The sequence below is a fragment of the Schistocerca cancellata genome, chromosome 2 (assembly GCF_023864275.1).
Source record: "Schistocerca cancellata isolate TAMUIC-IGC-003103 chromosome 2, iqSchCanc2.1, whole genome shotgun sequence".
NCBI lineage: Eukaryota > Metazoa > Arthropoda > Insecta > Orthoptera > Acrididae > Schistocerca > Schistocerca cancellata.
The window spans coordinates 561,422,538-561,449,061 of NC_064627.1; the positions used below are offsets into that span (position 1 = coordinate 561,422,538).

General features: G+C 44.7%; 1 protein-coding gene across 1 annotated transcript in view; it reads right to left on the minus strand.

Annotated features, from left to right (window-relative positions):
- Positions 1-26,524, minus strand: part of LOC126146831 (uncharacterized) — a 690,215-nt gene that overhangs the window by 132,526 nt on the left and 531,165 nt on the right. The window contains exon 3 of the mRNA XM_049915646.1: positions 22,175-22,249. The gene's annotated coding sequence lies outside the window, so the exon portion shown is untranslated. The remainder of the gene's footprint in view (positions 1-22,174; positions 22,250-26,524) is intronic.

The window sequence follows — 26,524 nt, forward strand, 5'->3', positions numbered from 1 at the left end:
TAGTATAATCAACTTGTCATTAGAAAATATGTTAATTGAATACGTCGGGACTTTTGAGTTGCAACTTGGTAGGGCAGTATCCCGTTCGTAAACAATTTGACTGTAGTTTCCATAAATATAAGAGTTGTCCTAGCAGAATGGTCAATATTTAGAATATGACGGGAACGATCCGTCGAAGAAGAAAAGTCTGGTGAACATGTATACCTCAAGAGCTATGATCACTTGCTCATCTTCGCCGCTGTGAAACACGTATCGTCTGCTCAACAACTGCTTACAGCTCTCCAGATTTACATTCTACTCCCATGTTTGCTAGACTTATTGGCTTCGAATGGTCGTTCCTGTCATATCACTGAATACTCGACATTCCTCCTTGGGCAAACTGTGTATGCGTCTGCTGATTAATTACCTCGAGTTTCGTTAAAATTCAATTTCTGAACGTGTCATCTATCATCGACCCTACACACCTTTCAGTCGATCAGTGACCATAACTTTACATGGTAGTTGAAGTCTGTGTCTTTATGGTTTAACCAGTTGCTCCGTCGTAAAGCTGTTATTTAATTACAGGGTGCTTATAATTAAACTTCTGCAATTTGAGGTAGTGTAGACGGAAAGCTGCTCCATTAAGTTTCGGGAATGCAGCCGCATGAATTCTGCTTCTTCTTCTAATATTTCGGCTGTATACCTTTCAGCCATCTTCAGAGAGAGCCGTACGACTGACGCTCCAGCGTTCGCTCCATCCTTTTAAACTCGCGGACTGCACCACTGCGCATGCGGCTGCAGATAAACTAGACGCCAGTGATGTTGATCGGCGGCAAAGACGTACAATATGCATGAGTTACGTCTGTGGCTGCGCAATCGATCCATGCTGGGAGGTCGATGTATTACTGGGAGCTGAACTGTAGCGACGTCTTTGTAAGTTCAATATTGAAAGTGCCGGATTCCATGATTTATCTAATGTGAAACCGCTGTCTCTATTAATTAAATTCTTCGTCAAGCGGATTTCAATGGCCTCTTTTACTACGGAGTCCCAGAAAGATGAAACAGAAGTCAGAATTTCCACATTTTCATATACCATAGAGTGACCAGAATCAATACAATGCTCTGCCACAGCCGATTTACTGGGTTGTAAGAGCCGAGTGTACCTGCGATGTTCCGTACACCTCTCTTGGACTGTACGATTCGTTTGTCCGATATATGAAAGGCCACATTCACATGGTATCTTGTAAACTCCAGGCTTGCGGAGTAGTAAGTCATCTTTAACGGAACCCAGGAGTGCAGCCGTCTTCGCCGGTGGACGAAAAATCACTTTTACTTTATGTTTAGTGAGGATCCGTCCTATTTTAGATGAAAGGCTTCCCACATACGGCAGGAAAGCCATGGATTTAAATGTTTCCTCGTCATCTTCTGCATTCCTTACGGACACTTCTGTTTCATCTTTCTGGGACTCCGTAGTAAAAGAGGCCATTGAAATCCGCTTGACGAAGAATTTAATTAATAGAGACAGCGGTTTCACATTAGATAAATCATGGAATCCGTCACTTTCAATATTGAACTTACAAAGACGTCGCTACAGTTCAGCTCCCAGTAATACATCGACCTCCCAGCATGGATCGATTGCGCAGCCACAGACGTAACTCATGCATATTGTACGTCTTTGCCGCCGATCAGCATCACTGGCGTCTAGTTTATCTGCAGCCGCATGCGCAGTGGTGCAGTCCGCGAGTTTAAAAGGATGGAGCGAACGCTGGAGCGTCAGCCGTACGGCTCTCTCTGAATATGGCTGAAAGGTATACAGCCGAAATATTAGAAGAAGAAGCAGAATTCATGCGGCTGCATTCCCGAAACTTAATGGAGCAGTCTTTGCGCCGCGAAAACCTGAAGATTCACAGACGGAAAGCTATTTACGATATGGGTACGCAGCTTTATAGGAATGACGTTCAGATTGTGCGCTGCAGTATTTGCGTTGTTAGCAGTGTTAGTGTTGTGAGCTGCTGTTACCCTTCGGTACTGGTACAGCGACGCAGAGCTGAAACACAGGGATCAATGTGCATTACAGCTGCAGTCAACATGGGCCCCGATAGGGTCGTCGTGTGACTAGGGCCTACCGACGGGTAGATCGTTCGCCTGGTGCAAGTCTTTCGATTTGAGGCGACTTCGGCGACTTGCGCGCTGACCCGACAGGGTGAACAGAGCTTTACTCGTTAGGCTGTTTTATCGAACGACGTATTAAGGAATACGGAGATGTCCTCTTTTTGCACCAGGGCTGAAGAACATGATTTGGAACTTCGAATTAACTGTCGATTTGAAAAATACTTCTGAGAGAGGCAGACGGCTATTTGCACCACAAATTATCTTTAAGAAGAGAACTATCACGGTAGATGAACATTCCATGGTCCATCGCTGTTTCGGGCAAAAGAAGAGAAATTTCTAGTGCAGTTCCGGGCTGTCGTGGTAAAAGTGATTGCCACAATGACCAACGTTTGTAAACCGAAACGTAAACATCGATCTACGTGCACCAACAAATATTTCATTTTGATGGAATTTTGGGTCTCTATTAGGATAACGTTTAGTAATTCAAATCGTTACTGGGCTACTTTTAGCTATACACTATACCTCAAATATTGAAATACCATTTAGTAATGTAATAAACATCTTTCGCAATCACCAAATGTTATCCTCTCATGTGGAGAACAAACTGACTTTTCTTCAATGGTCCTCATCCGCATCTCATTACAAATGCTTCCAAAAGGTTTCATTGTCCTATGATCACTCGTTTATCATGGGCCCTCTCAAGTAGCGAAAGTTTAATTATGACCAGCCTGTGTATAAAGTACGACTATACCTCCGCTTAGGTTGAACATATGGAACTATACGCTTAATATAGCGAATGTTGACTCTGTTCAGCTACATGTTTTTATTAACTACAATGATGAGCCAATGCAGCCACCTCATTAGTAGTGCGTTGGTCCACATTTAGAAAGCAGCACAGCAACGATTCCACTTGGCATGGATTGGCTGAATCCTTGGTAGGTTTCCACAAGTTTGTGACACCAGATTTCCGCGCCTTATAGTGTCTTAGATGTTTTCCATCAGGTTCAGATCAGCCAAATTAGGTGGGCAGGTTGATAACGTGAGTTACCTATCATGCTTTTCAAACCACTGTGCGGTAATCTGACCTTGCGAGACGGCGTTAGTCCTGCTGGATGGTGCCATCACCGTTCAAGAAGTCCGCAACTCGTGGTCTAGTGGCTAGCGTTGCTACTTCTGGATCACGGGGCCCCGGATTCGATTCCCGGCATGGTTTGTGTGTGTGTTAATTCCTGCTGCGGCCATCGGTCCCTAGACTTACACACTACTTAAACTATGTCAGATTAATTTTTGCTAAGAACAACATACACACCCATGTCCCCGAGGGACGACTCTAACCTCCGGGGGGGGGGGGGGGAGGGAGGGGGCGGCGCAATCCCTGACGTGTCGCCTCAAACCGTGCGGCCACTGAGCGCGGCCGGCCAGGTTTGGGAATTTCTGTACCCGGGGACTGGGCGTTTGTGTTTTCCTCCTCATTTCATCATCATCCTCATCATTCATGGCAATGGCTATATTGCATTGTGTAAAAACTGGACTGTCTAAAAATTGGGACTTTGTATGGGCGCTGATGACTGCGCAGTTGAGCGGTCCACGAAGTAATCATCATCATCATCATCATCATCATCATGCAGGAAGCCATCGACCATGAGTGGAAGCAAGTGATCAGCAATAATGGTCACGTAGACCACTGGTGTCATGGTGTCTTCATTTACTACCATAGGTTCCATGGAAGCCCAGACGAACGACCCCCAATAGCATAATATTCCCCCCAGTGGCTCGTGGTCTATTTCAATCAGCCGTTGATCCACTGCACCATTTAGATTATCCCTTGCCGACAGCAATCGTAGTTGACTATCTAGTTGATTCAACATGGGAACGTGTAAAGATCGCGAGCTGCGATGTCCCATGTTCAACAATGTGCGCTGAACGATGTGCTCCAAAATACGTGTACCTGCACTATATTGTCAGACCTACCAGAGTCACTGCTTATGCTATTCTACAGAGCGTGTAAGTCTACGACTTGTAGATTCTCCGACGAGGCAATGGACAGGCAACACCCTGTCCCAGACTCGTGGTTTCAACGTCCATCAGCCGCTTTCCATCGATGCCGAAGACAGAAGCACGCGAACAACAATCCTCCCTTTTTCAGGGTCGTCTACGGCAGTCCGTATCGTCGGTAGAATGACTCCATTCGTCTCAGCTCCATTTATATGCTTTCGTTTCGAGAAGACTTGCCCGCAGCATCTCCAGGAGGCATTCACTCTCTCGCTGGCCAGTCGTCGTCAGTGTTTTGGCTCGTCAATGTATGAAGAACTCTGAATCATCATTTATATTTTACTTAACATTAGAGGCACGAAGTCTTTCCTCACAGAGACACCATAATAATGATGATGTAGTACACATCTCGAAGCATCAGTATTGTGTTGGTACTTTTGAAGGGTTGTATTCATATCATAAGGCAAATGTAAAAATATTTGCGATGCATATCGACTAAGGTTTTAACTGCAACAAATGCGAGGGTCGTTCAATAAGTAGTGCAACATATCTTTTTGTGAAAGCAGGATAGTTTCAGTCAGGAGTCCAATGCACCATATTATCGCCATTCTTCTAGATACAAAGCCATATTTCTCAACAGAATCTCTGTTCAATGCGACAGCATGAACGCCACCTTACTGGGATGGCTTGGGTGCCCCCATGGTACCGCTGTACTGGCGACGTCAGACTAAACGTCTTTCCGCGTGAATAACCTCCCCATCATCCACGTACTGCTTCCCGCGGAGTTCGACTTTCATTGGGCCAAACAGGTGAAGGTGGATGGTGCGAGATCCCGACTGTAGGATGGACGAGGAGAACAGTCCAATCAAGTTTTGTAACCTCCTCTTGGATACACAGATTCCTAGGAGACGTTGTGTTGTCACGGGGAAGGAGAAGTTCCGTTGAGTTTTTGTAGCGTCGAACACGGTGAAGTCTTTTCTTCGATTCATTGAGGGTTAGCACAATACACTTCAGCGTTGATCGTTGCACCGCGAGGGAGGACATCAAACAGAATGATCCTTTCAGAGTCCCTGAAGATTGTCGCTATGACTTTACCGTCTGAGGGTGCGGCTTTGAACTACTTCTTCGGGGGAGAGGTGAGGTGGTGCCACTCCTTAGATTGCCGTTGTGTTTCCTATTCGAAGTAATGAACCGATGTTTCATCGCCTGTGACGATGTTCGACGGAAAATTGTCACGTTCAGCCTCCTGACGCTCAAGCGATTCCGCACAGATGGTCTTTCGTTGCTCTTTATGGTCTTCTGTTTGGAGGTGAGGAACCTAGAGGGGCCCATCTTTCAGTACATCAACTGATGGACGAGTGCGTCGGCATTACTAACAGGGACGTCCAGTTGAGGAATGAGGTGTCTGATTGTGCTCTGTCGATCACCAAGAATGGGTGTATCTGCTCCAACATTGCACGACTCAGCTGTGCGCACGGGAAATGGGACACGTTTGCGCAGCCTGGTTGGGATGGTGACAGCTGCTTCGCCCAAAGACTCACCGTGCTCTGTCCGATCACCAAGAATGGGTGTATCTGCTCCAACATTGCACGACTCAGCTGTGCGCACGGGAAATGGGACACGTTTGCGCAGCCTGGTTCGGATGGTGACAGCTGCTTCGCCCAAAGACTCACCGTGCTCTGTCCGATCAAAAAGAATGGGTGTATCTGCTCCAACATTGCACGACTCAGCTGTGCGCATGGGAAATGGGACACGTTTGCGCAGCCGGGTTGGGATGGTGACAGCTGCTTCGCCCAAGGACTCACCGTGCTCTGTTCGATCACCAAGAATGGGTGTATCTGCTCCAACATTGCACAACTCAGCTGTGAGCACGGGAAATGGGACACGTTTGCGCAGCCTGGTTGGGATGGTGACAGCTGCTTCGCCCAAAGACTCACCGTGCTCTGTCCGATCACCAAGAATGGGTGTATCTGCTCCAACATTGCATGACTCAGCTGTGAGCACGGGAAATGGGACACGTTTGCACAGCCTGGTTGGGATGGTGACAGCTGCTTCGCCCAAGGACTCACCGTGCTCTGTTCGATCACCAAGAATGGGTGTATCTGCTCCAACATTGCACAACTCAGCTGTGAGCACGGGGAATGGGACACGTTTGCGCAGCCTGGTTGGGATGGTGACAGCTGCTTCGCCCAAAGACTCACCGTGCTCTGTCCGATCACCAAGAATGGGTGTATCTGCTCCAACATTGCATGACTCAGCTGTGAGCACGGGAAATGGGACACGTTTGCGCAGCCTGGTTGGGATGGTGACAGCCGCTTCGCCCAAAGACTCACCTTGCTCTGTCCGATCACCAAGAATGGGTGTATCTGCTCCAACATTGCACGACTCAGATGTGAGCACGGGAAATGGGACACGTTTGCGCAGCCTGGTTGGAATGGTGACAGCTGCTTCGCCCAAAGACTCACCGTGCACTGTCCGATCACCAAGAATGGGTGTATCTGCTCCAACATTGCACGACTCAGTTGTGAGCACGGGAAATGGGACACGTTTGCGCAGCCTGGTTGGGATGGTGACAGCTGCTTCGCCCAAAGACACACCGTGCTCTGTCCGATCATCAAGAATGGGTGTATCTGCTCCAACATTGCACAACTCAGCTGTGAGCACGGGAAATGAGACACGTTTGCGCAGCCTGGTTGGGATGGTGACAGCTGCTTCGCCCAAAGACTCACCGTGCTCTGTCCGATCACCAAGAATGGGTGTATCTGCTCCAACATTGCACGACTCAGCTGTGAGCACGGGAAATGGGACACGTTTGCGCAGCCTGGTTGGGATGGTGACAGCTGCTTCGCGCAAAGACTCACCGTGCCCTGTCCGAGCACCAAGAATGGGTGTATCTGCTCCAACATTGCACGACTCAGCTGTGAGCACGGGAAATGGGACACGTTTGCGCAGCCTGGTTGGAATGGTGACAGCTGCTTCGCCCAAAGACTCACCGTGCTCTGTCCGATCACCAAGAATGGGTGTATCTGCTCCAACATTGCACGACTCAGCTGTGAGCACGGGAAATGGGACACATTTGCGCAGCCTGGTTGGGATGGTGACAGCTGCTTCGCCCAAAGACTCACCGTGCTCTGTCCGAGCACCAAGAATGGGTGTATCTGCTCCAACATTGCATGACTCAGCTGTGAGCACGGGAAATGGGACACGATTGCGCAGCCTGGTTGGGATGGTGACAGCTGCTTCGCCCAAAGGCTCACCGTGCTCTGTGCGATCACCAAGAATGGGTGTATCTGCTCCAACATTGCACAACTCAGCTGTGAGCACGGGAAATGGGACACGTTTGCGCAGCCTGGTTGGGATGGTGACAGCTGCTTCGCCCAAAGACTCACCGTGCTCTGTCCGATCACCAAGAATGGGTGTATCTGCTCCAACATTGCACGACTCAGCTGTGAGCACGGGAAATGGGACACGTTTGCGCAGCCTGGTTGGGATGGTGACAGCTGCTTCGCCCAAAGACTCACCGTGCTCTGTCCAATCACCAAGAATGGGTGTATCTGCTCCAATATTGCACGACTTAGCTGTGAGCACGGGAAATGGGACACGTTTGCGCAGCCTGGTTGGGATGGTGACAGCTGCTTCGCCCAAAGACTCACCGTGCTCTGTTCGATCACCAAGAATGGGTGTATCTGCTCCAACATCGCACAACTCAGCTGTGAGCACGGGAAATGGGACACGTTTGCGCAGCCTGGTTGGGATGGTGACAGCTGCTTCGCCCAAAGACTCACCGTGCTCTGTCCGATCACCAAGAATGGGTGTATCTGCTCCAACATTGCACGACTCAGCTGTGAGCACGGGAAATGGGACACGTTTGCGCAGCCTGGTTGGGATGGTGACAGCTGCTTCGCCCAAAGACTCACCGTGCTCTGTCCGATCACCAAGAATGGGTGTATCTGCTCCAACATTGCATGACTCAGCTGTGAGCATTGGAAATGGGACACGTTTGCGCAGCCTGGTTGGGATGGTGACAGCTGCTTCGCCCAAAGACTCACCGTGCTCTGTCCGATCACCAAGAATGGGTGTATCTGCTCCAACATTGCACGACTCAGCTGTGAGCACGGGAAATGGGACACGATTGCGCAGCCTGGTTGGAATGGTGACAGCTGCTTCGCCCAAAGACTCACCATGCTCTTTTTCACTGCCAGATCTCGATATACATTCTGTAAGCGCATATGAATATCTCCGATGCTTTAGTTTTACGGTTGAGGGAAACTGTATGACCACCGTTACAGACGTCATTTTGAAGACTACGTGTAGTGCCACCACCCATCGGAACTTCATGAACTTACAGGGGTTGAAGTGGGAATATTCTACGATGTATCAAAACAAATTCCACATTTTTTTCAACCGAAGTTCGTCGAGAAAAAAAAATTGTTATATTACTTACTAAACGATCCTTGTACAACTCATTTTATGGGGACTACTACGCAAGAGAGTGTTATCTGACAAGTTCTACGCAGTAGTCTCACAATCGTGAAACAGTGTAAATATTCTTTGGTGCTTTTTCCTAATTTTCCGCAGGTGGTTCAAATGGCTCTGAGTACTATGGGACTTAACATCTGAGGTCATCATCCCCCTAGAACTTAGAACTACTTAAACCTAACTAACCTAAGGACATCACACACATCCATGCCAGAGGCAGGATTCGAACCTGCGACCGTCGGAGTCGAGCGGTTCCGGACTGAAGGGCCTAGAACCGCTCGGCCACAGCGGCCGGCTCATAGGAAATATTTAGGCGAATGTTTAGGATATATTCTTTAAATCTACATCCGTTGTAATTTATGAATGACATGAACGAAGCATAAATTTCTTTTGGATGCAAAATTTATGGCATGAAACTAACATTCAGAATAATATTGAATATTGCTTAGTCGGTATAATCATTTATAATCAGTCAACATTCATCATTCAGTACTCAAATATGCCAGGAAAATATGCTTAACTGACGGAGTTTGTGGAAAAGTATTTACCTGAATGCAACAGTTACGCTCCTACGCGTTTAAAAATTATGGCGTCACCGCTGCAAACTCTCTTGGCTGAAACTAACAGGTTTTCTTCTCGACAAAACTCGTCTCTATTGAAGCGGCGAGACGCATTCGCAGTTATTAATACCGCGCAGAGCTTTCCCCCGCGAGCAATATTCGTTAATCATGGGAGCCATTACGGAGGATTTAATCGCTATGAACTGTGAAGCGCCCTACGTAGCCACTTACCAGCGGGCAGTCCTTGCGCGCTCTTGAATTGCAACGGCCGTCCGGTGCTGCGATTACCTTTTCATTGTACTTGCTAATGGCCAATTCACTACGCTTGCCAGGGTGGATGAGAACGCAAGGAAAGTGTGCTAATAGCAATTGTAAAATGAACATGTCTGTAGCTCTGTCAATATCGCTGCACAAGAATTTCATTACCATGCGGCTTTGACGCTCCTTGCCAGAACAAATCCAACTGAACCAAACCTAACTTTTTAGTAACTTGTGAATCTTCATGTTTTCACGGCGTGTTGTTTCTTCTTTAAAATTATGGGGATGCAGGAGTATCCAGTACTTTACTACTGCCGACCTTTCGACTCGGAACCGTCTAGCCATATTCTTGGCGACCGCACGCGATTTCCGCATATGGACACAAATCGGAGAATTATCGGCGGAGGAGATATGTACTACTGACGTTCTCTCTATATTAACACAGTGTCATAACCTCTTGTTGATATACACTGTGTATTGTCATTGAGAGCTGACTATTTAATGTACAGTATTCCACACTCTCATTCGTCAGATTTCGATGGCTTCCTTGATCTCCAGTGAGGATGTCGTTAGAATATTGAGATTTTCGTAGACTATTGAGCGACCTATCTGAATACAGTGCTCCGTCGCCGCTGATTTTTCACGTTGTAGACAGACGAGTATAGCGCCGATGTTCCGCGCACCGTTTTCGAACGCTTGTTGTTGTTTGCCCGACACGAAAGTTCACACTGACAGGCGGTCCTGTACACCGTTGCCTTACATACGCCAAGCAATCCTTCATTGACCCGAGTGACTGTCTTCGATTCTCTTGCGAAAGATAACTTCACTTCCATACTCTGAGAAGATCGGACGTATTTTAGAAGAAATTCTTGCTAGAAACGAATGGGTTGCATTGGATTTAAACCTCTCCTCTTGAGCAGTTTGACCCAGGCTGCTCATCTTCTGTTTTGACAGCAGAACCTAGCTTATTTTATACTGTGGGTAGCCGCTGTCTTCAAAACTTTTTTGAGGTCTACACTTACTTCACTTTACTGTTTCGTCTTGCACAGGACCCTTAGTCCCACTGGTCGTCATCTCCGTTACAGTGACCCCATCTGATGTTTGCTTTCACCTGGGTCACCTCTGTTCTTATGTGGTGCAGGGTCATCCACGTTTTGTCCAAAGTCATGGTCTGATGGCTAGTTTTGCTGCCTCCGCATCACGGCGTCCTGGGTTCGATTCCCGGCCGGCTTGGGGATTTTCTCTGCCCGGGGACTGAGCGTTGTCCTCATCACTTCATCATCATTATCATCATCATCATTCGTGACAGTGGTTGGACTGGACTATGTACAAAAACTGGCCTGTGTAAAAATTGGGACTTCGTACGGGCGCTGATGACCCCGCAGTTGAGCGCCCTACAAACCAAACATCACCATCATCATCCTCCACGTTTTCCAGTTTGCTGTGGAGCCGCCAGCCAATACCTGTGCTGATGAACAGTCAGGTAGTGGTTCTTCAGTGGCTGCGTTTAAGAACATTTTACGCGGTCTCAGTCGTCCATGTCCGCATTCAATGCCAGAAAGAGGCTGTCGATCATCAGTGGTTTGGCTGAGCCTCTCTGCGAATTCGTGCCGGCCGGTGTGGCCGTGCTGTTCTAGGCGCTTCAGTCTGGAACCGCGTGACCGCTACGGTCGCAGGTTCGAATCCTGCCTCGGGCATGGATGTGTGTGATGTCCTTAGGTTAGTTAGGTTTAAGTAGTTTTAAGTTCTAGGGGACTGACGACCACAGATGTTAAGTCCCATAGTGCTCAGAGCCATTTGATTTTGCGAATTCGTGAGATGTTCTTCGGGAGCCGGGACTCTCAAGACCAGTGGCTCTGTAAAGCTTTGGTAGGGACGCGGGTTAATACACCCCACTGTTATTTGACCTGATTCATTAAGGCCCATGTCAACTTTCTTCGTGTAGGTTGACGTAGTCTGTAGCGGACAGGCGTATTCAGCCGTAGAGAAGCATAGTGCTTGAGCAAGTTGCGCATGCAAATGCTCCTGGTCCAATATAATGTGTTCTCTCTAGATAATATATTTGTAAGGGATGGTGATAGCTGTCTGTTTGCAGATAAAAATCCAAATGTGTCGGATTCCGGTACCTTCAGCACCCAAAGTGTCATCGGTTTTGTAGCAAACAAAATATATTAAAAATTCTTTGCTCAACAAGGCGGATGTATGGTCTGGCGGCCAGGACGTCTACTGGCTCTCAGTGTGTGATTAGTGGGGCTTCGAGGCAGAGAGGCCGGGGCAGAGCTCGCGGCGGTGAGAATGCTGGATGGAGTTGTGAGGCGCCGAAACTGACATGTGTAGTCCGGTACCGATATGCGACATGCAGGCCACGTTCTTGTGTATGCGAGGAGTTCCTCGACGGGGCTCTGGTTACTCGCGTCTTCTCTGTGGAGTTTTCAGCCGATTTCTGCGGCTGTTCTCTTGCTATCAACTGTGTCTCCTCCTTGAATCGGCGACCACCATGTCCGTCGCTCGTGTCTACGTTGGAATTCATGTATACGAACTCATCCCAAATCTTATCATATGGTGAGCGGGTTTTTGAGTAGAGCATGGTGATGTGCAAGCTTCTAAACATTGCCATATTGTTTGGAGGACCTATGATTTTGATGAGCCATCCAGTTCGTTATCACTCGGAGTGAAATTGGTGCCAGTTTTTCTTGGTCCATCATACGGACCGTAATTTTTTTCCTTCAGGCACTGACTGTGGTGCTCTACTCAGGTTCCCATTTAAGTGGCAGCACAGTCCAACTTAATCCCTGTGTAAGCCTTGGCATTTTAATTTTTTTCAGTAAAAGGCGCTAATCCTTATATTTTGTTCTGCAGTGTGGTTCTTCCCAAGTGCCAAATTTTACGTGAAGAGGTATTTTGTAGCTCTGGGTTTAATTGTAGCTCTGTAAATTCGGCTTTGTCTCTTACATGATGATCCTGCCTCGGGCATGGATGTGTGTGATGTCCTTTGGTTAGTTAGGTTTAATTAGTTCTACCTTCCAGGTACTGATGACCTCAGAAGTTAAGTCGCATAGTGCTCAGAGCCATTTGAACCATTCTTACACAATGAAAGCGTACTGCCGTGTAGTCGGTACGGTGAGGCAGTACATCAGTCCTTGTCTATTCACGCAAGGGGAGCATCAGCTACTGTTTTGGGTGTACTGCTTACTGCATTCCGGTTGGGCGGTGTTTTCTTAAGTTCTGTTTCGTACCCCCGTATTATCCGCTCCCTTTGCGCCTGAAATCTTACTTAAATGGTTTTAATATAGTGTTGCCTTGTTTAAAATGTTTGTTTAAAATTGTTCACTGAGACAGACAAAGCAGAGATTTAAATGACGTCGGTGTGAAGCTGCTACTCTCGATACGTTCACGCTTGTGAAACTGAAGAAACACTTCACAACCGTGGGGCAGCAGGTAGTTAGTTTCTGTTATTGGTATTATCTCCCACGAGAAAACCTTAAGAATTAATTTTTAAATTTTGGCTAAAGTTATTAAAATCTCTTTCCTATTGTTTATTTTATTAGGGTTGATTAAATACTTAAATCATGAAAGTCTTTTCTTAATTAACACCCGCTACCTAACCCACTCATCTCTGTCGTCTCGAGACGACGACAGTCCGTGGTAATTTAAATGCCACTCTGAGGCGATACGCGCGCTGCGGCAGTAAGGTGTGCCGCCGAGTATGGCCTTGCGGATGCGCTGACAGCTCGCCTCTGGCAGTGGGCTTCGGTCTGGGAGTGTGCAGGGCTTTTGCTTGGGCGACGCGACCGCGTCTGGAACTTCAGTTGCAACCGTTTGTGGACGACGGTTCGACAGAAAACGCGGAATTGATGGCCTGTAAGATGCCGATCTCTTGGACCTTGGACTCCGGGACTATCTGGCTTTCTTAAGTGGTTGGTATATTTTATAAATGGTCGAAAAGTTTTGCAATGGTGATGTTTTTACGCAGTAACATTGTGGCGTAATGCAGAGAACATTGGTACAATTATTCCATGTTAATAAAGCAGAGTCCATTTGATCGTCATTTCAATTTTTTTGATCACTAATTGTGGCAGTAGGTTTCCTTGTATATCCATGATATGAGGGCTTGCTGAAAAGTAATACCTCCGAGATAATGTGAAAGCTCTTAGAACATTTTAAATAAAACAAAGTCTTCAAAAAGATTTCGGGCTTGCAGTCGGTCGTCGTTAGCTTCCACCCACGATATTTCGACAGGACAACTGCCAGACATCCTCAGGTGAGCCATCGAAGACTGACGAAGACGCCCTCCGCTCCGTAATATATAGCGTGCAGCGAGTATTCCGCACATGTGTCAAAATCATATGGACAGACGAACCACACCGCCCGCCAGCAGCGCCGTCGCTGGTGGGACTGCAGAACCCAGCTGTCTCCGGCACTGTCAATTGCCGCGGCCATCGGAGTACTCTGACGTCTTCGTCTGGAGCAGATCTTAGAGATGACGGGGTTCCACGCATTATCTGGCTGGTAGCCATTGTCACGGTTGATGCCTACCAGCCAGATAATGCGTGGAACCCCGTCATCTCTAAGATCTGCTCCAGACGAAGACGTCAGAGTACTCCGATGGCCGCGGCAATTGACATCGTCGAAGACAGCTGAGTTCTGCAGTTCCACCAGCGAGGGCGCTGCTGGCGGGCGGTGTGGTTCGTCTCTCCATATGATTTTGACATACGTGCGGAATACTCGCTGCACGCTATATATTACGGAACGGAGGGCGTCTTCGTCAGTCTTCGATGGCTCACCTGAGGATAGCTGGCAGTTGTCCAGTCGAAATATCGTGGGTGGAAGCTAACGACGACTGGCTGCAAGCCCGAAATCTTTTTGAATGTTTAGTTCTCCCGGAAAATTTTAAATTTCACATCAAAACAAAGTTATTAACATTCCAAATTTTTATTATTCTACATATTTATTTCTCAACACATTCACCATCGCAGCGGACACATTTCACCGATTGAGAGACAGGTTAATCCATACCGTCACTGTTGAATATTGGACTTCGTTGACGGAGCCACGACATCAGTCCTGATTGGACCGCTTCATCACTATTAAAGTGAAGCCCTCGAAAGTGTTCTTTAAGTTTTTGAAACACATGAAAATCTGATGGGGCCCAGTGGGAACTGTATGGAGGGTGGTAAATGACAGCGAACCAAAGGGGTCGGAGTGGTGCAGATGTCGCAGCGCTCGGCATAGTTATTCTGCAGGAGATGGTGCTCCACGTGTGGACGAACTCTTCGAATTACTAACTAGATTACAGCACGCTGTTTCTCTCGCACCGTCTTGGTTACCTTGCACACTGTCATGTTACACGCTACAATTCAGAGCCGTCTAGCGTCAGAGAGCTGAATATACGTAGAAATTAAGAATAATATGTAAAATTTTAATAAAGTTTCTTTCATTTAAAAATCTCTGAATTTCCAGATAAAAATATCAGAGGAATTAGTTTTCATCACGCCCCTCGTATTTTAAAAGATGCGTAAAAACTGTAGCTGAAGGAGCATTGTTTAAGTAAATGAGTAAAGATTTTGTTGATTACACTGGTGTTACAATTTTAATTAGTCCTCATGCTTGTTAGGTCCAGTGATCTGTCATATAAATGTAGAGTTATTCTATTTTATTACCGGTCAGCCCCTCACTATTATAAATATATTTTGGTAGGAAGTGCCCCGAGGGCATTTAATTTTTAAACGATTTTTGGAGAAGTAATGTGGTCATATGAATCTTTAGCAGTCAACAAAGAATTTCCAAGCGCGATCCACGGATTGTAAGTTGTAGTTACTGCCTTGAGTTTTCTAATTATTGGTGTCCCTTTCTTTATTCTAATGCATGAAATTTTTGTGAAAAGAATATTTAAGATCAATGGTCGTTCACTGTTGAATCCAGCCGTACCACTTCCTTCGACCACTACACCATCCTGTCCCAGATGAAGGCTCCACACTCCGTTTCCTCAGCTGCCATCACTGTTCCATCCCAACATCTACATCCCAACTATCTGTTGCTTCCCACATCCCTTATCCTTTTCCACACAACATGCTCCGCAAGATCTAAACATCACACTCCGATGCACGGTACAGAGGAGCTAACATTACATCATTCTGGTTATGATTTAGAATAAACATCATCATCGTCTTTTGTATACTCATCATCTCATCAATCCTATTTTAATCCGAACTGTTGTGGTCCCTAGTCTGACGTCTGGTAGGCTTCAGTCCTCCATGCTAGTCTTTCCTGTGGGAACCTGATCGTATCAGAATAACAGCTGTAGTTTCTATGCGTTTGAACAACGGCTAGATTTTCGTATATAATATTTACCCCTCACATTTCCTTCAATTGCCAAACTGACTATTCCTTGATGCCTCAGAATGTGTGCTCGTAGCCGATCCCTTCTTTTACTCGTGTTATTGCATAAATTTATTTTCCCCGCAATTCGGCTCAATAACCCCGCAACTAGTTGCTCGATGTACACATACAATCTTCAGCATTCTTCTGCAGCACTCTACTTCTCTGACATCCACGTTTCCTTTCCGTACAATGCCACAGCCGATCAAATGCTTTGACTTCGTAATTCTAAAAATTTTATTCGATATTTTTTGCTTTTGCCAGTCTGAATTTTATACCCTCTTTATTTAGATTATCACCAATTATTTCTCTGCCAAAACACAGATAGCAACTTTTAGTGCCTCATTTCCTAATAGTTTGCTCAGCATGGCTTGATTTGACTTGTCCGATTATATTACCTTTAGTTCACTTTGTTGATGTTTATCAAACACTCTCTTTTAAAGTCAGTACCCATTCCTTTCAACTACTCATCCTTTCCAGAATGAGATTTTCACCCTGCAGCGGAGTGTGCGCTGATATGAAACTTTCTGGCATATTAAAACCGTGTGCCGGACCGAGACTCGAACTCGGTACCTTTGCATTTCGCGGGCAAGTACTCTAGCAACTGAGCTACTCAAGCACGACTCACGCCCACATCCTTTGCCGTATCTGAACAGTTGCAGTATCATCCGCAGATCTTTAAGTTTTTAGTTCTTATACCTGAACTTTAATTCCCCTTCCAAATTTATCCATGGTTTCCTTTACTGCTCGCTCACTTTACTGAATCAGTAACATCGGGGGCCACCTATAACACTGTCGTAGTTTCTTCTCAATTTTTGCTTTCCTTTCACGTCCGTTATAGCTGAAGGTTCGTTTCGAGTGCAAGTTGAAAGCAAACTTTTGCTGTAGCTATATTGGTGGTTGAACCAACAATGCATTTTACATAATGCGTTTACACAAACCACTCTTCTCAAAATACAAGTCAATTCGCTGAATAGGAAAGAAGCTTGTGTGGGCGTATGACATCGCTGTCAGGGAGGCCCTACCCGGGGAAGTTCGGTTGCCAAGTGCAGGTCTCATTTCAGTCGACGCCACGATGGGCGACCTGCGCAACGGTGATGAGGATGAAATGATGATGGGGACAACACAACACCCGGTTCCCGAGCGGAGAAAATCTCCTACCCGGCCTTGAATCGAACCCGAACCCGCTTGCATGGGCCACCCAGCTAAGCAGTCGGACGATAGGGATGAAATAATCATATGAAGGCCGTCGTGGTCAAGAATGACGTCTGTGCAATAAATGTGTGGCGGGATTCATTCCAGTTTGACGCGACAGCAAGGTGATGACTGACATTGCAGAAAATAATCATCGATAAAAAATTGGTAATCATTGCTCCATAACAATGCGAATAGCACAATTAATCTACGTTGCTAGTAACATAAAAATTGCTATTCGCTGCGAGTAGGAAGTAAACTCATCAGCTTATAATAGATCCCATTATCTGGATGTAGTGCTTACCATAGCTATGAAAAGGTCCCTAACGGAAGGGGCAGTTGTAGTGCAAACGCCGAACGGCATTAAAACTGGGGTAATTTTTGAGCCGCGAGAATAGTTTGAAATACTTACCTCAACTCCTAGCCACATGGGATAAATACTTTCATCTTGCTGAATCACCCTTCTTAGCTTGCAAGGACAGTCAGAATGTGGCGGTGATTGTCGTGGATGGATTCCTAACTAGATCAGTAAGGAACCATTACATAAAGGTAAATGGCTCTGGGAATAAAACGATTCATGAGCCTTACCACAAGCTACCCCTAACGCCTCGTGTTCTTCCACGCATGTTCACATATCCTAGATGGATACATCTAGACAGATGTGCCAGTACCCATCTACGTCTACATGTAAAAGCCTGAAGCGCCGTTTCTGTATGTGGCATAGAGAACTTCTTGCAGAACATACATTTTCACTTTTTTAGTGTTCGTAAGTCATGTACGTGAAGAACGATTGTTATTAACCTTCCGTTTTAGCTGTTTCCTTCCACTTGATCATTCTGGTCATCTCGTGAGACTGATAAAGTACCATGCGGCTCAGAATTTAATTTGTGTATCACTCCCTGAAGCATTATGCCGCTCCTGTCGTGTCTACGACTGGAGTTGGATGAGTATCTCCGATTATGTGTTTTCTGAGCGAACCCTACACATAACGCGCTACCCACTACTAAACTTTACCCCTTCTAACAATCTCTCACGCTAAGAGATCCAGATGAGCAACAGCAAAGAGCTTCGTAACGGAAGTCAAAGACCGAAACGTGCAAAACAATGTTATTCAGTTATTAATATACAAAGCGACATCAGTAAATGCGAGTATCCTAGCCAAGTAAATTCTCTGTTAGTTTTTATTCATAAAGGTAAGACTGCAGCGCCTAATTCAATCACTGACGTAAACTTCCGAAAATACATCTGTTAATGACATAAAAAAAGACTAACAGCACTATCTATAGGCTCTTTGGTGTGCTACTGACCTAACAGCGGTATCTACCTCGTCACTAAAGTAAACACCCGAACTACTAAGCTGAACAGACTACTAATACGCTAATACGTTAATAACGACCTTTTTTCGTTCCCTGATCCAGTTTTGATGAAATGAAGCCTATATTATGGCCCAAGATATGCTGAAGCAATCTATGGAAACCGCACGAAAATTCGTCAAACAGACATCTCGACGAGTTGGTGGTTTTGCTACTTTTTGTAAACCCTCGTCGCCAGTTTTGGTTGGTTGGTTTGTGGGATTGAAGGGACCGGACTACTAGGGCCATCGGTCACGCCAATTTTGTGAAGGACTCGTCGCTACTACTGCGGAGGCCGAGTTTCCACTGTTATTACGGCAGGCCGAGTTTGTGAGTCCGTGACACGGCTTCTGGTGCAGAACACCACTAAGACCATTTCTGCCTTCCACTATTGCGCAGCTACGCCCCAGGATCAGGTAACAGAATAGCAGAACGAAGGTTCGACAACACCCCAACAAATTCGTAACAAAGCCACACAAATGAGTTAAAAGGTTTACTTATCTTTGTCAGTAGTTGAAAAATGAAGTCTGCAACACTGCTTGTAATATTACACGAAAAAGACAATCAATGGCTAAATGCGAATAATTGTAGGTAAACTTCACAGTACAAAGAAAATCCAATTCACAACAACTGTCTGTTCACTTCACTAAACGAAGTTCCCTGTCTAAGTCAGCCCTGGACGATGATTTTTTTTCCACCTGCCGCCCTGATTTTAATCCCCCACCACCTAATTGCTTAAGGTGGGTCTTTATTGACCACTTAGCCGCTGCGATCGGTATATGGGTGCTGATATGGCTGAACCTCCACACCAGTTCCCGTATCCGATCGCACCGTTGCCCGCGTCCCGCCACGTGGAGGCGGATCATAGTGGATCGTGTTTTGTTTTTTTCTCTTTTATTTGGTTTTCTTTTACTTGGTTATCTTTGTTTGCTGTTTATCTTTCTTTTCTTTTCTTTACGGCAGCTTTCCCAAACCGTTTAGCAAAAATTTACATGAAGTTTAAATTTTGAAAAAGAAATACAAAAATACAGTTTAGAATGAAGAAGAGGAAAGAAGATAGGAAAGAAAGAAGTTTATAGTCCCTCCACCCTGGGGAACTGAGTATGAAAGCCTTTGAATTAGTCGTCAAGCCATTGATACTCAGTCTGCAATCCTTTGCTCACCTTTAACTAAGAAGATCTATGCTAATCTATAATTTCTATGCTCATTACTAAAGCTGTTACTAAGATAATTACGCTATTAACAGGTTTTGTGTCGTGTTTGCCTGTGGCAATTGCGACGGTGCGCCGACACTGTTTACATCTATTCATGTTGAGTTTTAGTTATGAGTAATCTATTGTGAAATGTGTACATTATGTTTAGAAAATGCATTTCTGTCGGTCTTCTTTCTGTTTCAGTTTTCAACCTCTGCACCACGGCGTCTATGTAGGTGCTGCATCTAGGTTTGTCGTCTGTATGGTCTCTTGCGTCTGTACTCTTTATGGCATTCATCTGAGATTTCTTCTGTCAGTACGTTTAGTTCGTCCCATAATTCTGGTCTTCTTATTGCATCGTATATGTGTCGTTCAGTTTGTAAGTGTTATATTCCTGGTGTGTTCCTGTGTTGTCTGTATTTCCAGCATAATAGGATTGTGTGTTCGGGCGTTCCCATACCTCCGCATGTACATGTAGATGTTTCTCTTAGACTCTCGTGGTTCAAGTGCGTGGGATAAGATCCACAACCAAGTGGGCTAGAGCTGCTCTTCTGTCTTCCTAGTGGGCTTCTGTCCGTTGTCGTCCGGTCGTTGGAGGTTTGTACTCGGCCGGCAGTTGGCCGAGATGAAGTCGATATGTTCATCCTCAGCGCCGCCCGTGGCAATGGTGGAGTTCGCGCGAGTGCTGAGTATCTGTGGCGCTGGCACCAGCTTGCATCTTTCAACATGTGGTGCTCTTTCCCTGGCTGTGTCTTGTTCCGACGACACAGCATTATTAGTTTGGGTAAGTCGAATGAGGTTACTGTAACATAACCTCCTTAAGCTCTTTCCACTGAATCTGTCTGGAGTTTGCCTACCCTGCAAATAGTTTTGGCCGATCCATTTGAAATTTTTCCTGATGCATGCTAGATATTTCGCCCTTTGTTTTCAGTGATTAACAATCGTATAACCAAAGAATAATATTCCATATCGTTTATTTACGTATGTCACATTTATTCTGGTGGCCAACTGCCACTAGTTGACACAAAAAGTTTCGAATCTCTGAAACTGTTCCTGCTCATTGCCGCAATATTCTGGCGTTGCGAGCAAGCTGTGTGCTACAACATCTTATGAAAACTAAATACATTTCTGGTAGAAAACTACACCTTGTCAATCAGCAGCAATCCAGCTAGCATATGGACTTTCCTGTGGACGCTTTACTGCTAGAGCTGTCCTCACGTCTGGTTAGGAAGACCCTGCATAGCGGCATGGGTGAGCTGCTGCGGTAGACGTGAATCATGTTGCCTGCTGGTTTGTTTCGATGGTTGGCGGTTGCACTGTTACGTGTCCGTTATAATATCCGCGTCACCGAGGCCACTGGTTAACACTAACAACAACGTCACGTTGAGCCACACAAATTCGATACTATTCTTACATTACATGCAAACCTCACAGCCGCAGGTCCGTAAATCTCCCCTATTCAGGAAAAGCGTACCCTACGACTCAGAAGTGGGAGAAAATCACTTATTAATCTCATAGAGTGCCTCCGCTCTCATCTATCTCAGCAGCAAATGATATGCATCTGGACTACCTGTCACTCTCCTTGTATATCCACTTCGTTAGTGTATATAGACATCAATCCCGAAGTAGATTATTCCAAAGTAACTTAGCAGTTGTTGTTGATAATTCTTCCGGGTTATATGGCCGTGGTCCATGGAATTCTTCTATTCCTAACGTTTCGTCCAATACTACGTTGGACATCCTCAGAGGTATGGCTGGTCCTGCTGAGTCCTGTCGACTGGCGAGTCGGGCGTCGGAGAGCGGCCTAAATACCGAGGAAAGTGGGCGTGGTCTAGCTTGCACGTAGTAGCAGAGAGAAAACTAGTCAAAGATAAAATGTAACTATCGATAATAGTCCGTCATAGATAAAAATCACTTATCGATTCTGTAACGCCACTGTCCATATCTCGGTTAATATCAAGGCCTCTTCTTTTCTATTAAAATTAACTCCATGTTTTCCGGTCGTGGAAGCCTTCATTGTATAACTTAACAGCTAATATTTGCAGGAGATTGGCAGCCTCACTAGCGTTGTTTATCCATACTGAGGAAAGCCTATTGCCATCTCTCAACACCCTGAGGCATTTAAATCAAGGAAACTTTGGTTTTAATCCTTGACTCAATCACAGACTACTTCGAAAATAAATCATGTTTCCAATATTCCAGTACACGATAATGTTCTATAATGACGCTACTCTATAGGTCTTATTGTAACCAAATATATCAAAAGTAGACAAATGACCGTTTCATAAAAGGAAGGTGTGTTTTGAATCTTCCTGTACCTATAAAATCATGTTCTACGACCGTCGTCTGATAAGAACAACTTTATTTTCGCTACCAGCTTCAAATGCTACTAACCATCATCATGCGCAAGAATTTTCTGAATTACTATTTCTGAACGGTTACATGGACACTTTATGTCTCACTCTATACAACAGCAAGAATTCGAACCGGCCAACACAACTCAATACGTACCTGTTTAGAATATCAAACAAGTCGATAATTTATTTATTTCACTGCAAACAGGATTAATAACAACTACCTTCCGAAATACACTGCATACTTCCAAGAACAAATGGATTACAGTAATAAAATCATGGGATTGATAAAAATGACGGGTAAGTAGGAGATCATCACTTACTTGCGACGCAGGCAACTTTGAAAGGCTCTGTTGGATCTTGCCCTGTAGAGAGGATCGACTCTGGATGCCCGCTGCCTGTAAAGGTGGAATACGAGAGCTCATTAATTATTCGAAACGTAGTTAACGTAGCAAAAGAGCTGCAATCTGTGTCTGGTGCAACACAAGACAATAAGTACCAGTTCATTTATTCCTCGCGAATTCGAAAGCAAGAAACTGAAGTCAAACTAAGAAGTATTATATCACAAAAATTTGAAGTAATGCAGTTCGCGTGCCATCAGGCAAAGAATAATAGTCGCTTTTAGTCTTCTTTTCGTCTCGTTTAACTTTTGCCTGTCTCCAAAATAGAGTACCGATATTCTATCAGTAACGACGTGGGGACAGTTTTCACATAACTGCTGTCACCTTCATCGTATGTATCGGTATAATTTCATGGGAAACGAATACTAAGGAAAGGTCTGCAGGTGGCACATACAGTACACCCAGACTATGGGAGATAGATATCGTATCTGCATACCTCCCACGTAAGACACACGAAAAAATTACGTTCACTTCAAGTTCTACAGATTATTAGTACGATAGCTAAGAGAATGATGTAGAACGAGTCTATTTACCGGTTATGTGTGTGTGACTGGTATGTATGGTTTCATACTGGTCATATACAGATCACTAAATAGCAGCAAGGTTTTAAATTTACAAGAGAGAATTTACTTTTACTTTTGTTATTTATTTTAGTTATATACTACGTATACCACTAATTAGCAATTAACAATTTGTCTAAATAATAGAAAATGTTATCCAGAATAAATGATTTCATTTGCGTTTCTACCTGTCAGATGTTTTCTGTAACTGAACAGTCGACCAAAAATTGTTCTGCCTACATACTGAATAAAATAATCAATCGGAAATACCTCAGGTCGAATCTCACTTTAGAAATCATATCGAGGAAATCCTATTCTAACCCATAATCAAGGTCATTAATAATAAATGTGTAAATTTTGATAAGAAATTGTACACCGCATTGCAAGTTTGTTTCTTGTATCACGTTATGAATTCCATTCAGAAATCCCATGAATGAGTCGACGTCTTAGAGTCATTCCAGGCGGAGCACTATTCATCACCTTTGACGTTACTACACGGTATACAGTATCTAGTCAGTTGCAATAACAAATATATTACTGTGAATTATAAGGCGGTAATAAATTTAATTGATCTCTTAACACAAATGCCTCTCGTTCCAAGGTTAATTTACACACAAAACAGCGAAGTATTTATGGCATGCTCACTAACAGTTAAGATAAGGGATATTTTTATAATTATTCAGAGATCACATAATATTGTGAACTTTTCTGAAGTTTCCACTAATTGCGACAAACAGAAACGGTTTTGCCATCAGCCAGAAGCTACCTCTACAGACAAAATTATTGGTAACACTTTATGCGATCTGACCCAGCAAAAGGAATTATTTATGTACATCATCGTTAACAGAATTCTCTTCGATTAAGTAGAGATGGAGCTGCAACTGCTCACCAGCCCCTTGAACAAATTTAAGGAAAAGCAAGATGGTAAGACTGGACCCCAAATTCAGCTTTATTTGCAACAATTTCTGCTGCTTTCAATTCATCAATGTATACATGATATATTCAAACAAATATTTTACAATGTACAAAACACACAATAACCCAGATAATATAAAACCGAAGAACCTGTAAAAGGGGATTTCAGTTTAAATTTTCCTCACATAAAAAATTTTAAATTCGGTTTTACAAATTCCAAAAATTAATCATTATCCCAGTCAATAATCAAACTATGAGAATCTGTGGAGTAGGCCTCCAGGGCAAATTTTCAGCGTAAAGCTCAAGTTTTTTTAATTCAGTTGTACAGAAAGTTTAAAATAATGTATAATCAGCCTGAGTATCCGTTAAACGGTGAGAATCTGTGGAGCAGGCCTCCACCCTAAATTTTCAGCGCAAAGTTCTTTACGCAGTTTCAGGCTTGTTAGTTCATTTTTACAAAAATTTGAAGATAATAAGTAATCAGTCCAAATAATACTATACAGTATGATTTCAAAGGATGAGCGTTTAATTTAAATTCCCAGAACTTAAAAACTCCCTAATCTAAGTAACATGGAATGACACCAGCTTCACAACGTCTTCAACCCTGAATAACAGGCGTTGAGGCTTTGTCTTGAATTTGGGAAACGCCGTGTGTAAATTGGAGCTCTGCTGGAATAGTTCAAAGTAGCTAAAATAAAAACCTGGTCCCCTGAAGTGGGATAAGTCTAAAACAAATACAATGTTTAATGACGGAACCCAAGTACCAAGCATGATCTGAACGTAGAAAGACTAAGTATGCTCTAAGAGGAAACATAATACAATATGCAGTAGTGCATATTGTTTAGCGAAACGCCAGATAATTTAACTTTGGTATGAATGTGGCGAGAAGGATAAAGGAATATCACGGGCACAAGCTATTATACCATACACAGCACCCATACGGCTGGACTGTCAAGAGGAAACGTTACAGTCGATATATGGACCAATCATTCGGCCAGCTCCGAGCGTATTTACCACAGCGCTAACACAATAAGCGATAGCAGAGTGCCTGCGGTACCGATTGCAATAGCTATCCTGAAATACAGTTGTTCATAAAAGTACGAGACACCCAGATTTCTAGTAATTACAAAACTATTTAGAAGTCTCCCAATGTACTGGCAAGGACACAATTAATAATAACAATTAAGTTCACTAAAATGGATTGGTAAATGATAGAATGAGAATGAAACAAGAATCTGCTAAGGTCTAGGACGCAATTCACACAAAATTTTAATAGCTACTTACAATTTGTAATACGCAACTTCATTGCCCTGTCCAACCGGTATGTATCAGACCGACTATACATGGTGTTACAAAAAGGTATGGCCAAACTTTCAGGAAACATTCGTCACACACAAAGAAAGAAAATATGTTATGTGGACATGTGTCCGGAAACGCTTAATTTCCATGTTAGAGCTCATTTTATTACTTCTCTTCAAATCACATTAATAATGGAATGGAAACACACAGCAACAGAACGTACCAGCGTGACTTCAAACACTTTGTTACAGGAAATGTTCAAAATGTCCTCCGTTAGCGAGGATACATGCATCCACCCTCCGTCGCATGGAATCCCTGATGCGCTGGTGCAGCCCTGGAGAATGGCGTATTGTATCACAGCCGTCCACAATACGAGCACGAAGAGTCTCTACATTTGGCACCGGGGTTGCGTAGACAAGAGCTTTCAAATGCCCCCATAAATGAAAGTCAAGAGAGTTGAGGTCAGGAGAGCGTGGAGGCCATGGAATTGGTCCGCCTCTACCAATCCATCGGTCACCGAATCTGTTGTTGAGAATCGTACGAACACTTCGACTGAAATGTGCAGGGGCTCCATCGTGCATGAACCACATGTTGTATCGTACTTGTAAAGCCACATGTTCTAGCAGCACAGGTAGAGTATCCCGTATGAAATCATGATAACGTGCTCCAATAAGCGTAGGTGGAAGAACATGGGGCCCAATCAATACATCACCAACAATGCCTGCCCAAACGTTCACAGAAAATCTGTGTTGATGACGTGATCGCACAATTGCGTGCGGATTCTCGTCAGCCCACATGTTGATTGTGAAAATTTACAATTTGATCACGTTGAGATGAAGCCTCATCCGTAAAGAGAACATTAGCACTGAAATCAGGATTGAGACATTGTTGGATGAACCATTCGCAGAAGTGTACTCGTGGAGGCCAATCAGCTGCTGATAGTGCCTGCACACGCTGTACATGGTACGGAAACAACTGGCTCTCCCGTAGCACTCTCCATACAGTGACGTGGTCAACGTTACCTTGTACAGCAGCAACTTCTCTGACGCTGACATTAAGGTTATCGTCAACTGCACGAAGAATTGCCTCGTCACTTGCAGGTGTCCCCGTCGTTCTATGTCTTCCCCAGTCGCGAGTCATAGGCTGGAATGTTCCGTGCTCCGTAAGACGCCGATCAATTGCTTCGAACGTTTTCCTGTCGGGACACCTTCGTTCTGGAAATCTGTCTCGATACAAACGTACCGCGCCACGGCTATTGCCCCGTGCTAATCCATACATCAAATGGGCATCTGCCAACTCCGCATTTGTAAACATTGCATTGACTGCAAAACCACGTTCGTGATGAACAGTAACCTGTTGATGCTACGTACTGATGTGCTTGATGCTAGTACTGTAGAGCAATGAGTCGCATGTCAACACAAGCACCGAAGTCAACATTACCTTCCTTCAATTGGGCCAACTGGCGGTAAATCGAGGAAGTACAGTACATACTGACGAA